We start from the raw sequence: 18392 nt of genomic DNA on the forward strand, positions 1-18392 counted from the left end.
TTTCAGACACCACTTTATCCCATTGATTGAAAAGTTGCTTTCACCACATCTCTTGCATCCTCAGAATCGTAGAAAGTGTACAGCTGCAGCAAATGTTAAGAATTTTCAATTGTTTAGCGAGTTTTGTCAAGTTTACAAAATTTCGACTCCATGCGAAAACTCACTACAGGAACACAAAATATGAAAACATGTACTATTTCGTGTTTTGAAAAGCTTGAAAAGCACTTATCGAGCCACTTGACAATTATGCCTGGTGCACGACATTGTAAAAAACAATGAAAGAAGTGAACCCACTACATACAACATACTGACACAGAGTAACAACACCCAGCCGTCTACCTTCCCACTCATTTTGTTAAAACATTCTGCACATTATTCAAAATTGCAGTACAGTTCCAATAATAAGTGTTTCAAATGTATGAAACACATTTTAAATACCATTACTTTCATCAGTGCTTTTGCTATTGATGCACGCTCCTGCTGTGCCCAATTGTGTAGACGGTGTCTCAAAGGGTTAAGCTCTGTGGGGGAAATACCATCAACACCACAAGAAAGGGAAAGTTTAAGGCAAAGTTTAAGGCACTTCATATACTTGGAAACGAGGTTTTCATTGACTGTTAGCATACACTGCGCCAGACTGAAAAGGAAGGTTACTTGAAGCATATTTCACACCATATAGCAAACAGAAATGTTCTGCAAAGGCATCAGCAGTGTTCGAGACAGCACCACTATTTTCATGAAGAAGACGTACATCTTTGGCACTCCTTTTAGAAGAGAGAGCCCACAAAGCCCCAGAAATATTTTGAATTATGTGTCACGCTGGCTTCAACACAATCAATCTGGTCAAAGTGATGATTCTAATAATAATAATAATAATAATAATAATAATCTTAGTGGTAACTTGGCACACTAGACTAAAAAGAAGGCTGATGCCTGTATGTTAGAGCATCTGATAACCAGCCATCTAAAGCAGGAATTTGCAGGATGCAGAAGAGACTTCCTTCCCCTCCATGTGCACACACACTTGCTCAATAACACAGCACGGCACACACGCACACATTTGACAGGTGCACAACACACAGGAGTGCCAATGAAGTCTGGTTCCAAGGAAGGAGAATCCAAATCGCCAGGGGGATGGAGAGAAAGCTCTGCATGCCAGATATAATCATGGAGTTGTGGTGTCGGGCCATAGAGGCGTGATGAGGGCTCGGGCTGTGCTGACCACTTGTTCAGACGAACTGAAGAAAGATTAGTGCTGTCCAGAGAGACATCAAACACCCTGCAGTATAGACTAGTGCAATGTTGCGTTGGTATTGCAGGGTGTGCTACTTGAGGGGTTTGAGGCAATCCTCGAAGGCTGGCATGAGCTTGTGACAACCGAAAAGACGGCAGTATAGGGTGCCTATTGTCCGGCGCTGAACAAGCTTAAGTTTGTTAGCGTCGCGAGTTTGGTACGGGAACTATACTGATGAGCAGTACTCAAGTCGTGACAGAATGATAGAAGTGTAGAGTGCTCGGAAAACCTTAGGTCATCAGGGAAGGGAGACACGGGACACAAACCCAAGAAAGGGCCGGTGCTTACATACAGTGCTGGTGACATATGCGGAAAAGTTGAGAGAACAGCTAAATGCTACACCCAGAATGGGAAGGGCCCGAACAGTCTTTAGAGAAGTGCCTCCAAGGAAGAAGGTTGGACGTGCAGCAGTTTCGTCGTGGCTGATATGCATGGCAGCACTTTTTACGGTGCTACTACAAAGTTTGATATTGTAGGCCCAGTCGTTCACCTTTACGGAATGTATTTATTGTAAGCACACATGCTGTGCATCGGCATATTCTTGTTGTGGAAGCGTTAACTTGTTAATCAAACACATTCTGCGCAGATGCATTAGTAACTTGGTTTTGAGTAGATCTTTGTCCTGACTACAATCTATAGTATCGCAGCAAGAAACATTTTAGTAGAGGCTGAAGGGATTCCAGCAGTTTAAGCATACTGACTGCACAAAACACTGATGACACCTTTTCACCTTCCCCACAATGCACTCACACCATCTACACTTTCCATAAGCAAAAAGTGAGATAAAAAATCAATTACAGTTTCATCGACTCAGTACTTGCTGATTCTGAAGCGGGCATCGAAGCAATCGTGATATACGCTGCTACATGCATAGGTCTTGCATGATGCAGGTCCTGCTATGCACTGCACACAGGGCACATGTTGCAAACAGATAATTTCTTTTTGCAGTGCTCAACTATAACGACACACTGACTCAAACATGACTGTGTTGTCACGTATGCTTCAGTGCGTCAGTGTTCTTGATTGCTACACGAGCGATTTATGCCCAACTAGCACAAAAGACGGACGCACTAGAAAGAAGTTAGTGAATGAGTACAGTGAACTTGTACTGAACTGGATTCACATGCCGAATAGAAGAGCGCAGTGTCAGCTGAAACAGGCGGCACGGCTGATTATGTAAGTACTTCCAATAGTTCGGCGGAAGTTATCTTTACCACAGGAAACAGCGCAGAGCTTGCCCGTTAAACTTGAGTCAACCGACACCACACGAAACACGCCGCGGTTGACCAACCCAACTTCCACACGGTTCATTCACCACATCACAGGTCACACGAAGTCAAGAGTGCCATATTTTAAATCACTGCAGCACCAAACGGACCTGAAAATTCATTTCCTTCGACAGAGTTTCTCAGGTGAGTTCGTTCACTCGCCAGTTACGAACTCGATGGACCCGCTAGGCCTACGCGTAAACGTAAACAACATCGGCGATAGGCGAGTGCTGATTATCCAGACTTCGGAACTCGTAAACATGTTTCCATTCGTTTTGAGCACAACAAAATGCACACACAACAAGCACGGACGTTGCGGTAATCGGGAATCGGTTGGCTGTTTTAGCAGACGATCGCACTGAGCCCGGCGGAACCCAGTGGGCAGGTTGGATTAGTCGGCGTCGTTCGAAGTCGCTTCGGATCCACGTCGCACTGCCACAACCCACGGTCGTCGGTCGTGTCGTCGTCGGCATACTATTACAACACTGTTTTTCAGGAACACTGTCGCGCGCGTCGTACGCCTAAGGAACTCGGACGATCGTTGGTGCCGTCGCCTTCGTACGGGCAGGTACGGGCGGCCATGTCAGGCCTAGTAGCGGAGTCTGCGCAGCCTCCGATTGGTTGACGCCTGCGACTCGTCGCAGCCTCTCATTGGTGCACGCCGGCGCAGCTTCGCCGCGCGTCGCAAACTTCAAGCATCGGCAGAAGGCATAATCGCTGCGCGACGTTCCGCTTCAGTGCGTTTGCGACCGACGCGTTGACGCATTTGACCCTCCGGCGCGCGCCGAAGCTTTCCAGCGCGTGCCAGTGGTTGGGGCATAAGTGTACAACAAAGGTATACATAAAGATTTTGGTGTTGCTTATTATTTCGCGCAAGTTACTATGGCTTTGTGGTCGCTATGCATACGGCCAATTGTCCGGTGACAATGATGGCCAGGTTTTTGGCGAAGATTAAGACCAAACACGAGCGCCTCTTGGTTGTTGGCACTTTGGGATCGGGGTAGCACTACACCCCGAACCATTCGAGCATAAACAAGGGCAGCCAATTGCCATCTCGCCGTGGCACACCCACGTTGAAGTCGTCAATGTCGAGGACTGGAGTTTGATCGTCACCGACCTGATCGTGCATCCTTCCCAAGCGATCGTTCATACAGATGTCCACGTCGCGCTTGGAAGAAGCAGGTCGACAAAATTGAAATTCTGCGCTGGAATGAGGAGCCGCAACGGAGCCAGCTGTGAAGAAGACGACGACGACGACGACCAATGCGCAAGCATAGGTACGAGCGCGTTCGAGTGGTCACCGTTAGGGGCGCAAACTAGCCGGCTGTGAAAGAAGACAACGATGCTCGAGCCATTGCTGATGATGATAGTTGTTGTTGCTGTTGTTGATGATGATGATGCCGATAGTTTTCTCTTGCCAATGCATGGCGCGTACCCCCCCTTAAGCAGTGAGTGGCAATGGAGCCAAGGAGGCGACGACGACGAACGCGCGAGCAGTGGCACGAGCGCATTCGCGCCGAGGTTGCGCAGAGGGTCGCCAACGAGTTATTCGCGATTTGTTCGTGTGCGATGGAAATGCCCTAGCCATATACACCTTCGTTGTAAAAAAAAAAAAAACAATAAGTGTCATTCCACTCTGTGGAGGTGGATGGCCAGCGAAGCTGTGTATGTGTGCCCCTTAATGGTGAACTGTCCATTGCCGTGCGTCAAACGCCGCATACATACAAATGGAAGGCGAGGCACGACTATTCGCTCCTCCACGACGTCGATCCTCGGAACATGATGAGGCACCGGGGGGCATACATACGCATGCATTGGTGCAAAACGCGGCACGGCACCTTTTACTAACGAATCGCGACACGTAGAACAGACACGTATATCTGTTATAAGAAGTTTTTAAGAAAAACTTTGGCCCCTTCCCTCCGTATGCACAAACGCAGAACACAGCACAGTTTGGATGCCGCAGTGGACTAAAGTGATATACAGCGCAGGAAGAGCACGCGCTATAGCGTAACCAAAATAGAACATAAACATCAGCAACTGCTCTCATTCTGCACTGTTTCGGTATATCAGAGTAGAACGAACGGCTGGGTAGGTTCCCGTAGTTTAAGAAGTGTGCAACAAATGTGCTGAAATTTGCACCGCCTCCAGAAATGGCTTGTTATTTAACGTCTGGTGATCCCAGTTTTCCTGCTTGCCTTTTCAAAGGCGAAATTAGCTGATAAATAATGATTTTATTAGCGCCTTCTCTTTAACGCTGGCTTATTTCGTCGCTTTTATTCGTTTCAAAGCAAGCCTTCCCTTCATTAAGCCTCTAAGCCTCGCTTGCGAACAGGAGCTCACATTAAAGCTTGTTAAAGTCAGGATTATTTGTTCGTTCTAATGCGCTAGGGGAAAAATAGAAAAAAAGAAAGCTTCCCCTGACACTATCATGTTCGGAGAACACAGGCAGAATACCGAGCAGAAAAAGAAAAGCGACTACGTATAGGGCTGACGCAAAATGCAAACTCGAGGAAGAGTCTGCTAGTGCACAGCTCCAACGAACTCTTGCGAGAAATAGCGGTAAAATGTATCTGACCGAAATTACCTGAGTGCCTGTTATGCCACTAGGCTAAAGCTGTACAAGGACGTGACCTCTCAATTTTCCGGTCGTTGCGCTTATTCCACTGCTGAGAGGCTTTAGTTCGCTACAAGGAAAAATACGGAAGCGCCCGAGGTTTCAAATTTAGGTCCGCTGTTTGTGCCGCAGGTATTAAGTAACTGCTTCAGAGCGCTAAGTACTCTGCGTTTAGGTGCAGAGCTATTTATGTGTCGTGATCTTGTTTCACTTTGCGCGCCTTCAAGCGAAACTTCTGCCTTCGATGTGGTTTAAATTCATGTCTGACGGCGCTCTCTTTTCCGGGGTCAGCGACCATTACCAAGCTCGCTTGACTTATCCATTGCTAAACGTGACACGACTCCGCAGTGGAAATGGCAGAATGCGAGAGTGTGCTGTGATAATCATTTTGTTTCACATTTCTAATGGGTCGCCTAATTGTTTACTAGTATTACCATCGCCGGCTATAAAAACCACAGTGCAAAAAACGACAGTAGATTCGGTTGCAAAAGATTGCGAACCGTCCAATCAACAGCGAGAGAGTTTCAGTGCTAATACGCACTAAATTAGCCACTTGACCACTGGCTATTTTAACATTATTTCTGCAGTCACAGAAACATTCCGAAAGGTTAAACTTCAGTTGTCGTCAGCTGGTTGTGACTTGCCTATAGGACCAATGCCATGCCTACTTCAAATGAAATAATGTGTGTGGCGTGCATTAGAAGCATTTGCTTCTCGAGGCCAAATATAGCGCTGTTGTCATGACCAGTAAGATCCGGAGGCCCTCATGCCTCCACGGGTTGACGTGTACGAAAGTATACTTGAAAAGCAGGCCGAGAGCTTTTATTCTCTTGGTATCGTCTGTCACGAAAGGAAAATAAGTAGATTAGTTGAGAGAGCCGAGAGTCGCTTCTAGGGAATTGAGCACGCTTTCTCGTTGCATTACTGAAATCGGAGGTGGTGATTACGGCATGTCACAAACCACTAACGCGTGGGTCGTTCACCTTAGTGCAGTATTTCCAGGCCGCAACGTGACCGTCTCGCCGAAAGCTGAGCGCATTAGGGACTCAACGGTAGAAGAGGTGAAGAAGGAGAGAGAAGCGTTTGGAGAGATGCGACATCAGGGCATCCCGTATCGAGTACTGGGAACCGCAGAGTCGAGGAGAAAAAAGAAGGTCGTTGTGGCCGCGCGCTCCCCGCTTTTGGCGAAACGGCCATGGTTTATTTCGCAACTACTGCACCGAGCTGAGTGACGCACGCTTCAGTCGTTTGTGATACCATGTGGCCAGTGGCCCCGACCTGCGATTTAAGTGCGTGCGTGAAGGGTTCGGCTCAATATAGCGTGCGCACTAAAAAGTCTCGCTCCAAAGGGGGCTCGGTTGGAACAGGTCTAAAAAAGAAGGCGACATACCGAATGATTTGTTATTAAAGATGAAATAATTAAAGAATACAGCATTAAAGAAGAATTGGAGCCCCATTCTCTTATTCTGTAGGTATAAGAAGTATGTAGTGAACCAAGAAAGGAAGATAAACTTTTTGTGTCAGTAATTCTTTCAGGAAGGGTGGATCCACTCTCAATTTGGCGAACATGATAAAATACTATGCACGTGACGTCACTGCACTAACCCTTTAAAACTAACACGCCGAGGGTGACGAGGCCGCCTTTGACGAAAATAGGTCCCCCTATGGAAACGTTGGCCAGCCTTTCTAAGGCACCTTATCCCTGTTTACAAACTTTATACACAAAGCTAGAAATCCAGAAGCTTTCGCTCTCTATATACATTTTGTCACAAAGGAAAAAGAAGCAAATTCTTTGAGCATGTGACAAGGTAGCGGACCACGCGGCAACTGTGACGCCCCCACTGTGTACCCCAAAGCGAGCAGACCGGGGGCTGCAACATCCGCCGTGTCCTTGCCATGTCCTTTCTTCGTTTCTTTTGTTTCTCGCAGTATACGATAAAGCATGCGGAGGCGGAAGCTTAGCCCTTGTGGTTCGGTTTCCGGCTTGCGACTAAAACTTTAGTTATGAAAGCGCATTATTATGAGGCGCAATCTCCGACGGGCGCACGTACTACCGGCTGAGCGCGTCTCTGCACTTCGTTAGTGCGTGGGTGACAATCTGACCGCACGCTATCGCGCAGTGCTGACAGAGTGCGGAACGGAAAGAGCGTGTGGAGGCGGCAGAAAGCTTCCGCATACGCTTATCAGTGCACTGTCTCGCCGCAACAGCTGCGAACAATTGGTTGCTTGCAGTGGTCAGCGCCATTAAAGCGACCGCGATCTGCCGCTGCGCGAGAGACCTGAGGGTGTATAGGCGAGCAGCGACACCACGTGGTTGCCGACGGATTGCTACGCACGTGATGGTGTCGAGGCCATATGACCACGTTTCACTGTTTGCTCCACGCAGAACGTGTTGATTTTCATATGTAGAACGAAACGCCGCAATGTCTTACTGTCTCGCTATACATGGCAACCATTAAAGCCGCCGCGAAGTTAAGAAAATTTAAAGTTAATTCTGGGGTTCTACGCGGCAAAATCACAATGTGGTTATGATGCACGCCATTGTGCGCGACTCTGGACTGATGTTAACCACCTGAGGTTCTCTAAAGTGGCCATGCTTGAAAACAACATGCTCTGAAGGTGGCCATGCTTTGAGTTTAAATTATGCATTGCGTGTTAAGCCGTATTCGTCCCGAAGCAAGATGGCAAAATTTGAGTTCACTCGGTGCTGTAGAACATTTGTATTTGAATTTCTTTATGTCACAGCTATACCTAAAAACGCTCCGGCGACACCGAGTGGTGACGGAAATGGCTGCCTCGGGTAACAGGCGCCGCTCTCGAAGGCGATGCTTTTATGTACTGCAAACACCGGACGTGATTGCAGGAGTTGAAAACGCATCAGGAACGCCATGCGTCGTTCCGTTTTTGCATGTGCGTCTAGGCGCACTTCTGTGGATTGCTACTACTTTTTATCGCGCTAGGGAAGGAATCGCGGACACAATTCATTGACGACGCACCGGCGTCGTCAATGTTGTGTGGGAACACTGATGATAGGTATCGATCGTCATTTTGATCGTTGCTCAGTTTTCTGCACCTAATTCTTTTACGTTTTAGTATTTATTATTTACTTACGTGTAGAATAATTCCGCCACACCCTAATGTATAGCACACGGAAATGATAGTAATAAAAAATCCTGGTTATCCAACATTAGCTCGTAACATGCGGTAATCAACGTCGTCTTGCATAGCAGGAATTTATACGTGAAGGCCATTCCACTTCTCTGAAGTCGACTGCAGGCAGGCCTTTGCGCGACATGTGTGAGTTCCTTCCTTGTTACATGTAATCTACGCGTGAAAAAAAAAAGTGTCGGGATATTACATTATGGCAGGCGTAAGACTTCTCAGGAACTTTAAACGACGTCCCACGCATGGCATTGAAATTGTTTACTCTCTGCCATTCTCTCCATTTCTTTTGTTCGAAGAAGCGCGAGACAGGCAGCCTTGCTCGCGGTTTCCTTTCAGGTTATACTGACGAGCTACATATTACCATCCTTTCAAGGATTGCTTCCAACTTTTTGCTACATGTTCGAGGGAATTGCTCTGGAGAAGCCTGATGTGTTACTTGTTTCCATTTTGTTGCAAACATTCTGCTGCTGATGCATCCCTCCTTGATGAATGAGAATGGATTCTATAGCGGAGGCCTTTGCTGAGCGCTTCATATCTTCTGTTCACGTGCGCGTCATCTTAGAAATAGTTGCGCTGTGCGTGCAAACGTTCACCTTGCCCAGCTAGCCGCATCAAATTTCGTTAAAGACTAAGAACCTTTAAAGCGAGCCGTGGGTTTAAAAGAAAAAGGAATTGTTTGTGCGTAGTGAGCCTCTCCGAAAGGTGCAGTCACTTGTTCGCGGCGTTGCTCCGCTGCTGCAGTTGCCGCACTTGACTGTTTTCAACCTTCATAAGCAACTCCGCACTGCGACTCGTGTTGCAGCATATCACATACCTATAGCATCTCACAATACACAGCGTGTCCCAACTATTATGTACCAAGATTTAAAAATATGCAAATGCCACGTCGCTGGACAGAACCAAGGTAATGTTTGCCGTCGCTTCGAGATACTTCGACTATTTTTTTGTAGTCTGCCTAATTACATAGTTAATCCTAATGAATTATTCAACTTATCGAATGTTATATTAATGTAAAATGTGTCAATGATGAAATTGTAGAGCAACACGAAAAACTTCCGTTACAGCTTTCTGTTGCTCAGTACGTGCTACACAAAAGCGTTTTTCACAGCGTGCAAGAAGCCCGTGAATACACGCAAGGTGTCTCGAGCGGCTAGTCTCGCGGCAATTTTGCGTGTATTCGCGGGCTTCTTTTACGACCGGAAAATCTGTCACTGCATGTATTAAAACAGTGGAAAATTTTATTACGCAAAGCATTAATGTCCAACGGTACTGAGTTCGAGTTGAACACGGTAGCGTAACGCTCAATTATTGAGCGGTACGCCGCCGCCGTCATACTGCGAACGTCGTCGTTGTCGGTGTCGTACTGCTGTTCTCGTCAGGCCATCTTCTTCGCTATTAAGCCCGCAATACATGGAGAGTTTTTGAGGCGATTTTCGCCTCACGGCGTCGATTTGACGCCCGGCGTCGAGAAAAACGCCCGCCGCCGCCGATCAGGACCGGCTAGATTTTGACGCGGCGCGCACGCGTCTGACGCTACCGGAAGTGCCTGTCGGAGTCCCTTCCGCCTGTTTTCGGTGGGAGCGGCCAGCCGTCTCACCGTTCCTTGCCGACCCTTGAACACTTCGCGCGCGCGCGCTGAAACTCTGCGCAATCCGCACACCCGTTTCAGTCGCACAAGGTCGCCAGACGAAACATTTCGAAACCAACTCTCTCCGCTGAACATCCACAAAAATATCGATACAATACTAAACATCCCTGGTAATGTGTGTGGACATATTAGTGGGGTATTTATTGCATAATTTATTAATTATAACACAAGCACACACCATATAAGCATTGTTCGTTCATTTAGTGGTAGCCAAAACATTTTTGCCTTGTCTGGCCACACTGCGGCGGCGTTCGCCGCTCGTACGCCTCATGTAGCCTGGCCGGCGTGGACATGAGGACATGTTACGTGAGGACACTACGTGTGGAGATGGCCGTCACGGTGCCAAAATTCAATGGCACCGAAATTGGGGTTGGAACCCTCGACCTTTGGTAGATGTCGAAACCATGACCTTTAGTGTTCATTGTGGCAAAGTGAATTAATGAACAATTCATGCAGATAGAGTAAATAAGGCACTCGTAACCACGATCTTTGGTGGGAGCCCAACCCCGACCTCTGGTGGGAGTCCAACCAGCTTGGAGATGTGGGCGAACCGGCCACATCTCCAAGTTGGATTCCAATTCACATGGTGAAGGGCGAGAGTCGAACCCACTATCTTAAGTGTTAGTGAAGGCATCAAGTAAGGCGCGGGTAATTAAGATATAGTTGATTAAAGCACTCGAACCCATGCCATTTGATGGGAGCCGAACCCACTTGGAGATATGGGCTAACCGGTGATATCTCCAAGTTGGATTACAATTGACATCAAGAAGATCGAGAGTCAAACGCACGGCCTTTCGTGGGAGTCGAACCTCTGACATCAAGTGTTAATTGGTGTTAATTTAGCAGAAGTTGATTAATACAGTCAAACCGTAGAGTCAAAAGGTAGGTATGGGCGAACCGGCCATATCTCCAAGTTGGGTTCCAATTGACATCGTGAAGGACGGGAGTCGAAACCACTACCTTTAGTGTTAATTAAGGTGACGTTACATAAGGCCCAGATAATTAAGACAGGTAATTAAGGCATTCGAACACACAACCTTTGGTGGGAGTCTAACCCACTTGGAGATACGGGCGAACCGGCCATTTCTCCAAGTTGGATTCCAGCTGACATTGTGAAGGGCGAGAGTCGAACCCACTACCTTCAGTATTAATTAAGGCGAAGTCACTGAAGGCGCGGGTAATTAGGATTAATTAAGGCACTCGAACCCACGGCATTTGGTGGGAGTCGAACTCACTTGGAGATTTGGGCGGACAGATGATATCTTCAAGTTGGATTCCAATAGAGATCATGAAGGACGGGAGACGAACCAATTTACATTGGTGTTAATTAAGATTAATGTTAATTAAGGTACATTTGATTAAGGCGTAGTTAATTGATGCGTTCGAACCCTCGACCTTTGGTGGGAGAAAACAATAGGGAGTAACAACGCATTAGAATGAAAATGTCAAGTAATGTAATCAATGTCTCGTGAGCGTGTAGGCTTTCGCCTTCATCCTCTTTAGCGTATGCTAAAGTGAGTGTCAACTTTTCGATATACGCGCATGCACGATGGATAAGCGACGTGCAGGTAGATATACATCTGTACATGGCGTATCTAATAGAAATAAACAGGGAAATAGGGAATAAATATATACATTATATGTATACACATGACAATACGGTCAATAAAAGCCGTTGTATTCGCCTAGGACAAGCAGGACAGGCGAAAAACAAGTTCCCCGCACGCATCAGAGACCAGTACGAAGCGACAGAGCTATGGTCGGAGAAATTCCTCTTCGCTGAAAGAGAACAGCTCCTTCGGTGAAATAGACAAAAGCTCGGAACGCAGCCACCGCACTTAAAGAAAGTAGGGTATCTGATGATGGGACTGTGGAAGCGAATGTTAACCAAATGATCGCTGCTGATTCCTACCCTTGTAATACCTATCAATCACGTATTCAGAAAACTCGCATGAAGCTCTTGTATACCCGAACATTATGCACGAGTGGTCGTAGCTTCCTCTATATTACCTTTTAAAGGCATTGTTCAAGAACGTATCACTGCTTTCACCGGTCACCTATCTTCTTTTTGAGTCTTCGAAGCCTGCAGTAACTTGGCAGTGGGGCGGTTCCACGCATGCAGATATTTTGACGGCTTCGTCTCTGCCTTTCGTAGTTCATTTTTCTTTATTGCTCTCATCTTTGAGAATGGCTTAAAGATCCATCGCCCTGTTTCATTGCTTGGCCGTTCGATCTAGAATTTGGTTCTCCGTTCACGGGAACAAGTAAGAGCTCAAAAAGGGACGTTTCGAACATTTAGGGAGCCGTTGTCATCGAAGGCAATGCTGTATATAGCCAAATCGTGGAGCAATTTCTATTTGATAAGAAGAATGGGCGCGAGTAGTTGTTGTTGTTGTTGTTATTATTATTATTATTATTATTATTATTATTATTATTATTATTATTATTATTATTATTATTATTATTATTATTATTATTATTATTATTATTATTATTATTATTATTTCGGAGCCCTGTATGGGCTCCGAAACGTCTCTATTTTTACACCTCGACATGGTCGGTGACAGCACCTTCTCTATAAGAACCGATAATCATTTTTATGTTTGTTTTCGATACATTAATTCACAAAACTGACAAGCAGAAAAAAAAGAAGCTTCAGAAGGCAGCATCACCTTTGAACTTGGTCCTCAGCTGCCGTCTCAATTTTTCAGCCTTGGAGACATTAAGTGATGCTGAGAGATGTGTGTGTCCTTTCTTCTGCGTCCTATCCGTACACTTAAGCTGAGCGTTTGGTCAAAAATAATCTTTTTTGATGTTGTTCTGGAGCTCCTTAGTACGTCATTCAACGTAAAGGCGGATGATAAATAGTGTGGTTTTTCTGCAATGGGTGTTTCGTAAGCTACATCAAATGAAAAGTTAACGCGGGTGCTGACGCGTTGCTTCACACACATACTGCCTGCCGTGGCTGACGTCCGCAGTTATCGCAATAGCACGAAGGAGGTGCTGCAGACGTCCGGCGATTTCTTATGTCTACTCTATTTTTATTTTTCTGGTGAAGGTTTGATGCGGTATTTTCAGCTGTACTTGCATTGGCGCCCTTGAGGCGCTCTCTGCACCTAGAAAGGAAAATAAGACAAATAAAGATTACAGGTCTCTTTGGCATTGCCGAAAGCGTATCCGCGCGGTCGTCATGACGCTCACGTGCAAGACCGTCTTTGGCAACGATTGCAGTCGTATTCCTCACATTGCATATAACTTCGCTTTCAAGACCTATTAAGAGTTCTCTTCAACGCGGTATCAAACTGCTGGTTTCGTAATTCAGACGCGCTGTCTGCAAGCGCTCGTCTCGATTAAGGTCCCCCGCCACGCGCACTGGAAGCTCGCCGTTGAGTCATCGCACATGACGATGAGACGCATGCATGTCAGCCATCAGCACCAATACCAAATAATGTAATGCCAGCATGCTACGCCCAGTCAGGTTAGCTTTCATTTCTTCATGACACGCGTTGAAGCTGAAGAGCCCTAACGTTATCTGCTATGCCGCGCTCAGTGAAATAAATGTGTTGTCAGCTGCGTCTAAATAACTGATCATGTTCTGTGACGGCAGATAGAGTGTGCAACATATATACTGGTTGTCCCAGTTAACTTGGACCAAGATTTTAACACACACACGCACACACACACACACACACACACACACACACACACACGCACACGCACACGCACACACGCACACGCACACGCACGCACGCACACACACACACACACGCACACACACACACGCACGCATGCACACACACACACGCACACACACGCACACACGCACACACACAGGAGCTCTAGAGAAATCGTACCGACTGCATAGTAGCCATAATGGTGTGTACTTACAGCCAGTATTTTTTCATCTCGAATTATTAATAATTTTTAATAAGTGAACTTTTTAATTACTGCTTGAACCGCCAACATATGAATTAAATAGTGTTAGGGCACCTCAAATAACCTCGCGTGCGAAACATCCAAAATAGGAAGTTGCCAAGAAAAGGGGCAAGGACCTAGTCAAGCTGCTGTTTTGCAGCTTTTTGTTCTTGCCCTAGTGTTCTTTTTCTGCTGTAAAAAAAAAGAATGCTGCAATAAAATGAAAATGAAAAAATGAAAAAAAGATACGCGCTCGTTCGTCGCTACTCAAGCGCTCGCAAGCGAATAGCCACGGAACACGGTTTTACTGGCGAGATCTAGATACAGGGCTTCACGCTATGTTTTCGGAAAGATTGGATACGCTTTGTAGACGATCACACGGAAGAAGACGGGACAGGCGCGAACTAACAACTGAGGTTTATTCGAGGGAAATACTTAAATAGCAATTCATGCCAGCGCGGGTACATCAGGGTATCAGCATCAGATAAGAGGAGAAAAAACACAAAATCATTTTTTTTCTCCTCTTATCTGCTGCTGATACCCTGATGTGCCCGCGCTAGCATGAACTGATATTTCAAACTATATCCAATGCAAACTCACATCACGGTGGAAGCCTTGAGAACGTATATCAGAGAGTTTGCACGTGCCCCCTATCACCACCTTGTAACATTACCTTCAGACAGGCCACCTCGAACCACCAAGCATCATTCTCTAAAACTATCGTCATGTACAACGACAAACTTCCCTCGGGCTTGACTGCTGCATCTAAACCACCGTTACCCCCGTGGTGCCTTGTCAGCCCCACAGTCCATCTCAGAGTACCAGGAATCGTGAAAAAGTCTGAGCTGTCGTCGTCTGTCCTGAAACAACTGTCTCTGCTTCTTCTGCACGAGAGGTACGCGGGCAGTGCACATATTTATACTGATGGTTCCACAAACATCCAGTGTTCGTCCAGTGCTGTGGTCGTCCCAGCAAGAGGTATTACCATCAGCTTTAGGACTGACCACCCAACGACATCTACATCTGCGGAACTAGCTGCTCTTCGCGCTGCACTTTGTTTCGTTAATCGGGAACCACCTCGACAATGGTCAATTTTCAGTGACTCAAAGGCAGCCCTACAATCTGTGCTATCAGCTCTCCGTCGCGGGCCATTCGAACAGCTCGTACTCGATATTAGATGCCTACTCCATACATCACATGAGAAAGGACATCACGTGACGTTTCAGTGGCTGCCAAGTCACTGCGGCGTCATAGGAAATGAAGACACCGATAAAGCCGCTCGGGCAGCTCTCGAAGACACACAGGAACAAGCCATACCACTTTCACAGTCCGACGCAGCCAGCAGACTTCGAGTGCTTGCACGGGAGATCACGCTCTCTCTATGGTGCACACCAAGCAGCCAGACCAACCGGAGCAATCGTCAACACGACCTGCCCTCCTTGATGCATCTCTGTATGCCAACTGGACTCCGCCGAAGTGAGGCCACCCTGCTTTATCGCTTATGGCTAGGCGTGGCCTTCACGAAATCTTACTCGTTTCGCATTGGAATAGCCGACAACGCCCTCTGCAATGCCTGTCTTTTCAAGCCAGGAAGCCTTGACGGCGCACGTGTGACTGTAATTTTGCGTACTCAATCTGTAGATAGGCGCGCCCGGACCGTATGTTCCTTTTGTTCCCTTTAGCAATAGAAAGAAACCTTGCGCAGACTATGTCCATCTAATGCGCTTTGGTGGATCTGTACGGCCAGCATATGCTGTTGTCGATTACGTAAATCATTTTGGCTTGACGTATCAGTGCGTAGATAATAACAGGAGATCTCAATGGTACCACGTCATTGACCTGCTCCTCGAGAAGACAGTCAAGCCTTTCACGAATGACCAGCACAACGATCTCCTATAGCACCCCTGGGGTACGATCGGAGATCGTTGTTCAGCGCTTTCGTTCGGTTACCACGTGCGCGATTGGCCTACTCCACGCCGATGTCGCCAGCCCCGAAGTGCGGCCACGTTTTTGGGGACATCAAGATGACGACACGCTCCTCTTAATCGTCTTGCAACCGAGCACGTCGTCGGATAGGCGCCGAACGCGACGGTAGTTGGGAAGTTTGCAAGCGATCATACGCTCGTTACGAGACCAGCTTCGCATGGCGCGTCTGGTGGATTGGATTGGATCCAAATGGCGGCTTCGGCCTTGGAATGGCACGCTCGGATCCAATCCACAGTTTAATTCGAGAAAATGGCGCTTGCGATGGGAACTTCGGTTATTGCATTGGCATTGCTTGAGGAGGAACGAGAACAGTGGAGTTGTGAAACGCGTTTGAAGAAATGGCAGAAAGCGAACTCCGGCGTGCCTTTTGTTTCTCGAAACAATTGATGCGTTGGTTGTGCGGCCAACTCCACCCCATCATCAGGTAACAGCGAGCCACTGGAATGTTGTTGTTGCCTCTTTAAAAGTGCGCCACTGTTCCCGTTGTTCCTCTTTTTTTTTTCTTTTTTTTCCCTCGCTGTGGGCCACCCCACCTTGGGACGACGCAGCGAAACTAATAGTTATGAATTGTAGCAGTCACACGTATCGCTATTTTAATACGTGTTTAAGCTTAAGAAAAAAAAACACCTTTAAGATAAAGATTTCATTCATTGGAAGACAAGAAACATTTCGTTTTGTAGTATACTGTCTGCAAGCAGAAGACAAACGAGGGAAGTAAATTTCCGGGGAGTTCACCGCTTGCCCCATTGGCTGCTCTCTCCGCCCCTTTCTCACAAATTTTGCATACTGCCACTTTGTGACGTTCCAGCAACCGAACAGAAGGCGTATCGAGCAAAGATTTCTGATCGTGCCCCTTTACTGCTAACGCTCACGGTAGTGTGCGCGACGCCAGTGCGGAGGCCGGAACCTCAAGGTCATCAGTGTGCTCATCAGTCGTATGCCACCGTACCATGTACATCTTCATCAAAAACTTGAAGACCGAGATTTTGAAAACAGACGCACAAGCTAATGTTCAAAATGCGCACTACTGGAGGGAGAGGGATCATCACTGGCTGGCACAAGCACGACACCAATACCAGTGGTCGTTTAATGTGTGGCGCAGTACTTCTGATGGCAACATCATGGGCCCATCTTTTTTGACAGCACACTAATGAAGCGACGCTACGTCAACGACATCCCCGAGGGCCCCGTGAACGACAAATGTTTCAACGTTCCACTTGCGCACCTTCAGAACATCTGGTTTCAACAGGATGGAGCTCCTGCGTAGAGTAGTAGTGAGTCTCGAGCGTGGCTCGACAAGCTTTTACTTGGACAGTGGATTAGCCGGCACGGACCTGTACCCTGACCTGCAAGGTTGCCGGACATGACAGCGCTGGACTTCTTGCGGGGCTATGTGAAAGATTCCGTGTATAGCAGCGGAACTACAACACCGGACGCTCTAAAGGCAAAAATGAGCAGGGTCTGCCGCGAGATTCCAACGTCGTTGGTCAAAGCTGCAATTGCATAAGTGTTGGAAGGAGCAAGTACTTCAGACGGTGACCTGTTTGAGCGTGAACTATAAGTGGCAGTGGAAAATAACCGCTGAAAACTGGTGTAAAACGCGACTGTTTAACGAACCTTCATGATGTCCCTCTATCCTTACATTAAATAAAGCTTGCAACAAAGAAATAGGTAAAAAACTGCTTTGTTTTGTCTGTTTTTAGGAGTTCAAGAGACAGAAAGGGTAAATGGCTGGTAAAACGCTTTACGTGCTTTTGATTTATTTTTTGTGGAAATAAACTGCTGAGTAGTTCTTTTCTGTTCTTCCGAGAGCTGCCTCATTTTCGTGTTCTTCTACGCGCGTTTTTTTTTAACATTGGTTGAATTTCTTTTGTAGCTTTGTTTCATGATAGGCGAAAGTTAAAGCTATCCCGAGTGCCTTATGATTGAGCACAACATCCTTGTGTCCGCAGATGCTGACGCTTATCGCACCACGCTAGTTAGGTCGCGAAACCTCTCGAGTCATCCTACACGATGAAGCCTTGTACGATGCGGCGATAAACGAATGCAGCCGTATATCTTTCATAGGTTGCTTGGAGGCGTTTGACTAGCGGCGCGCGATCGCGCATCTATTTCATGTTTCGCGTATTTGGCGGGCTTGCGTTTTTTCTTGGAAAGAACAACTAGGCACACTTCAGGATAAAAATAAATGCCTGATTCGGAGATAATTTGAGGTGCCCTACAACTTTATATTTGACATGTTAGCGATTCAAGCAATAAGTAAAAAGTTCACTAATTAAAAGAAATTAATGAACACTTTGCGATTTAAAAAATTATACTGGCTGTAAGCACACATGGCTACGGCTACTATGCAGTCGGTACGATTTCTCTAGAGCTCTTGGTTTTTCTTTTTTAAATCTTGGTCCAAGTTAATTGGGACACCCGATATAACAGACAAATTGCGGCGCGCACAGCTATCTTTTACTGCGTCATCGACTACCGTAGCGGAGATACTAACTA

General features: G+C 46.7%; 1 protein-coding gene across 10 annotated transcripts in view; it reads left to right on the forward strand.

Moving 5' to 3' along the window:
• The window catches only part of Ac76E (adenylate cyclase type 2 Ac76E), an 884870-nt gene that overhangs the window by 336079 nt on the left and 530399 nt on the right, over positions 1 to 18392 (forward strand). Inside the window, exon 1 of one of the 10 annotated variants that reach the window (XM_065429482.2) lies at positions 1143 to 2706. The exons of 8 other annotated variants lie outside the window; for them this stretch is intronic. The gene's annotated coding sequence lies outside the window, so the exon portion shown is untranslated. Of the gene's footprint in view, positions 1 to 1142; positions 2707 to 8454; positions 8477 to 18392 lie in introns of those variants that run through there. One more of the 10 variants, XM_065429483.1, reaches the window with a different exon arrangement.

This window comes from Dermacentor albipictus, chromosome 1 (genome assembly GCF_038994185.2).
Source record: "Dermacentor albipictus isolate Rhodes 1998 colony chromosome 1, USDA_Dalb.pri_finalv2, whole genome shotgun sequence".
Lineage (NCBI taxonomy): Eukaryota > Metazoa > Arthropoda > Arachnida > Ixodida > Ixodidae > Dermacentor > Dermacentor albipictus.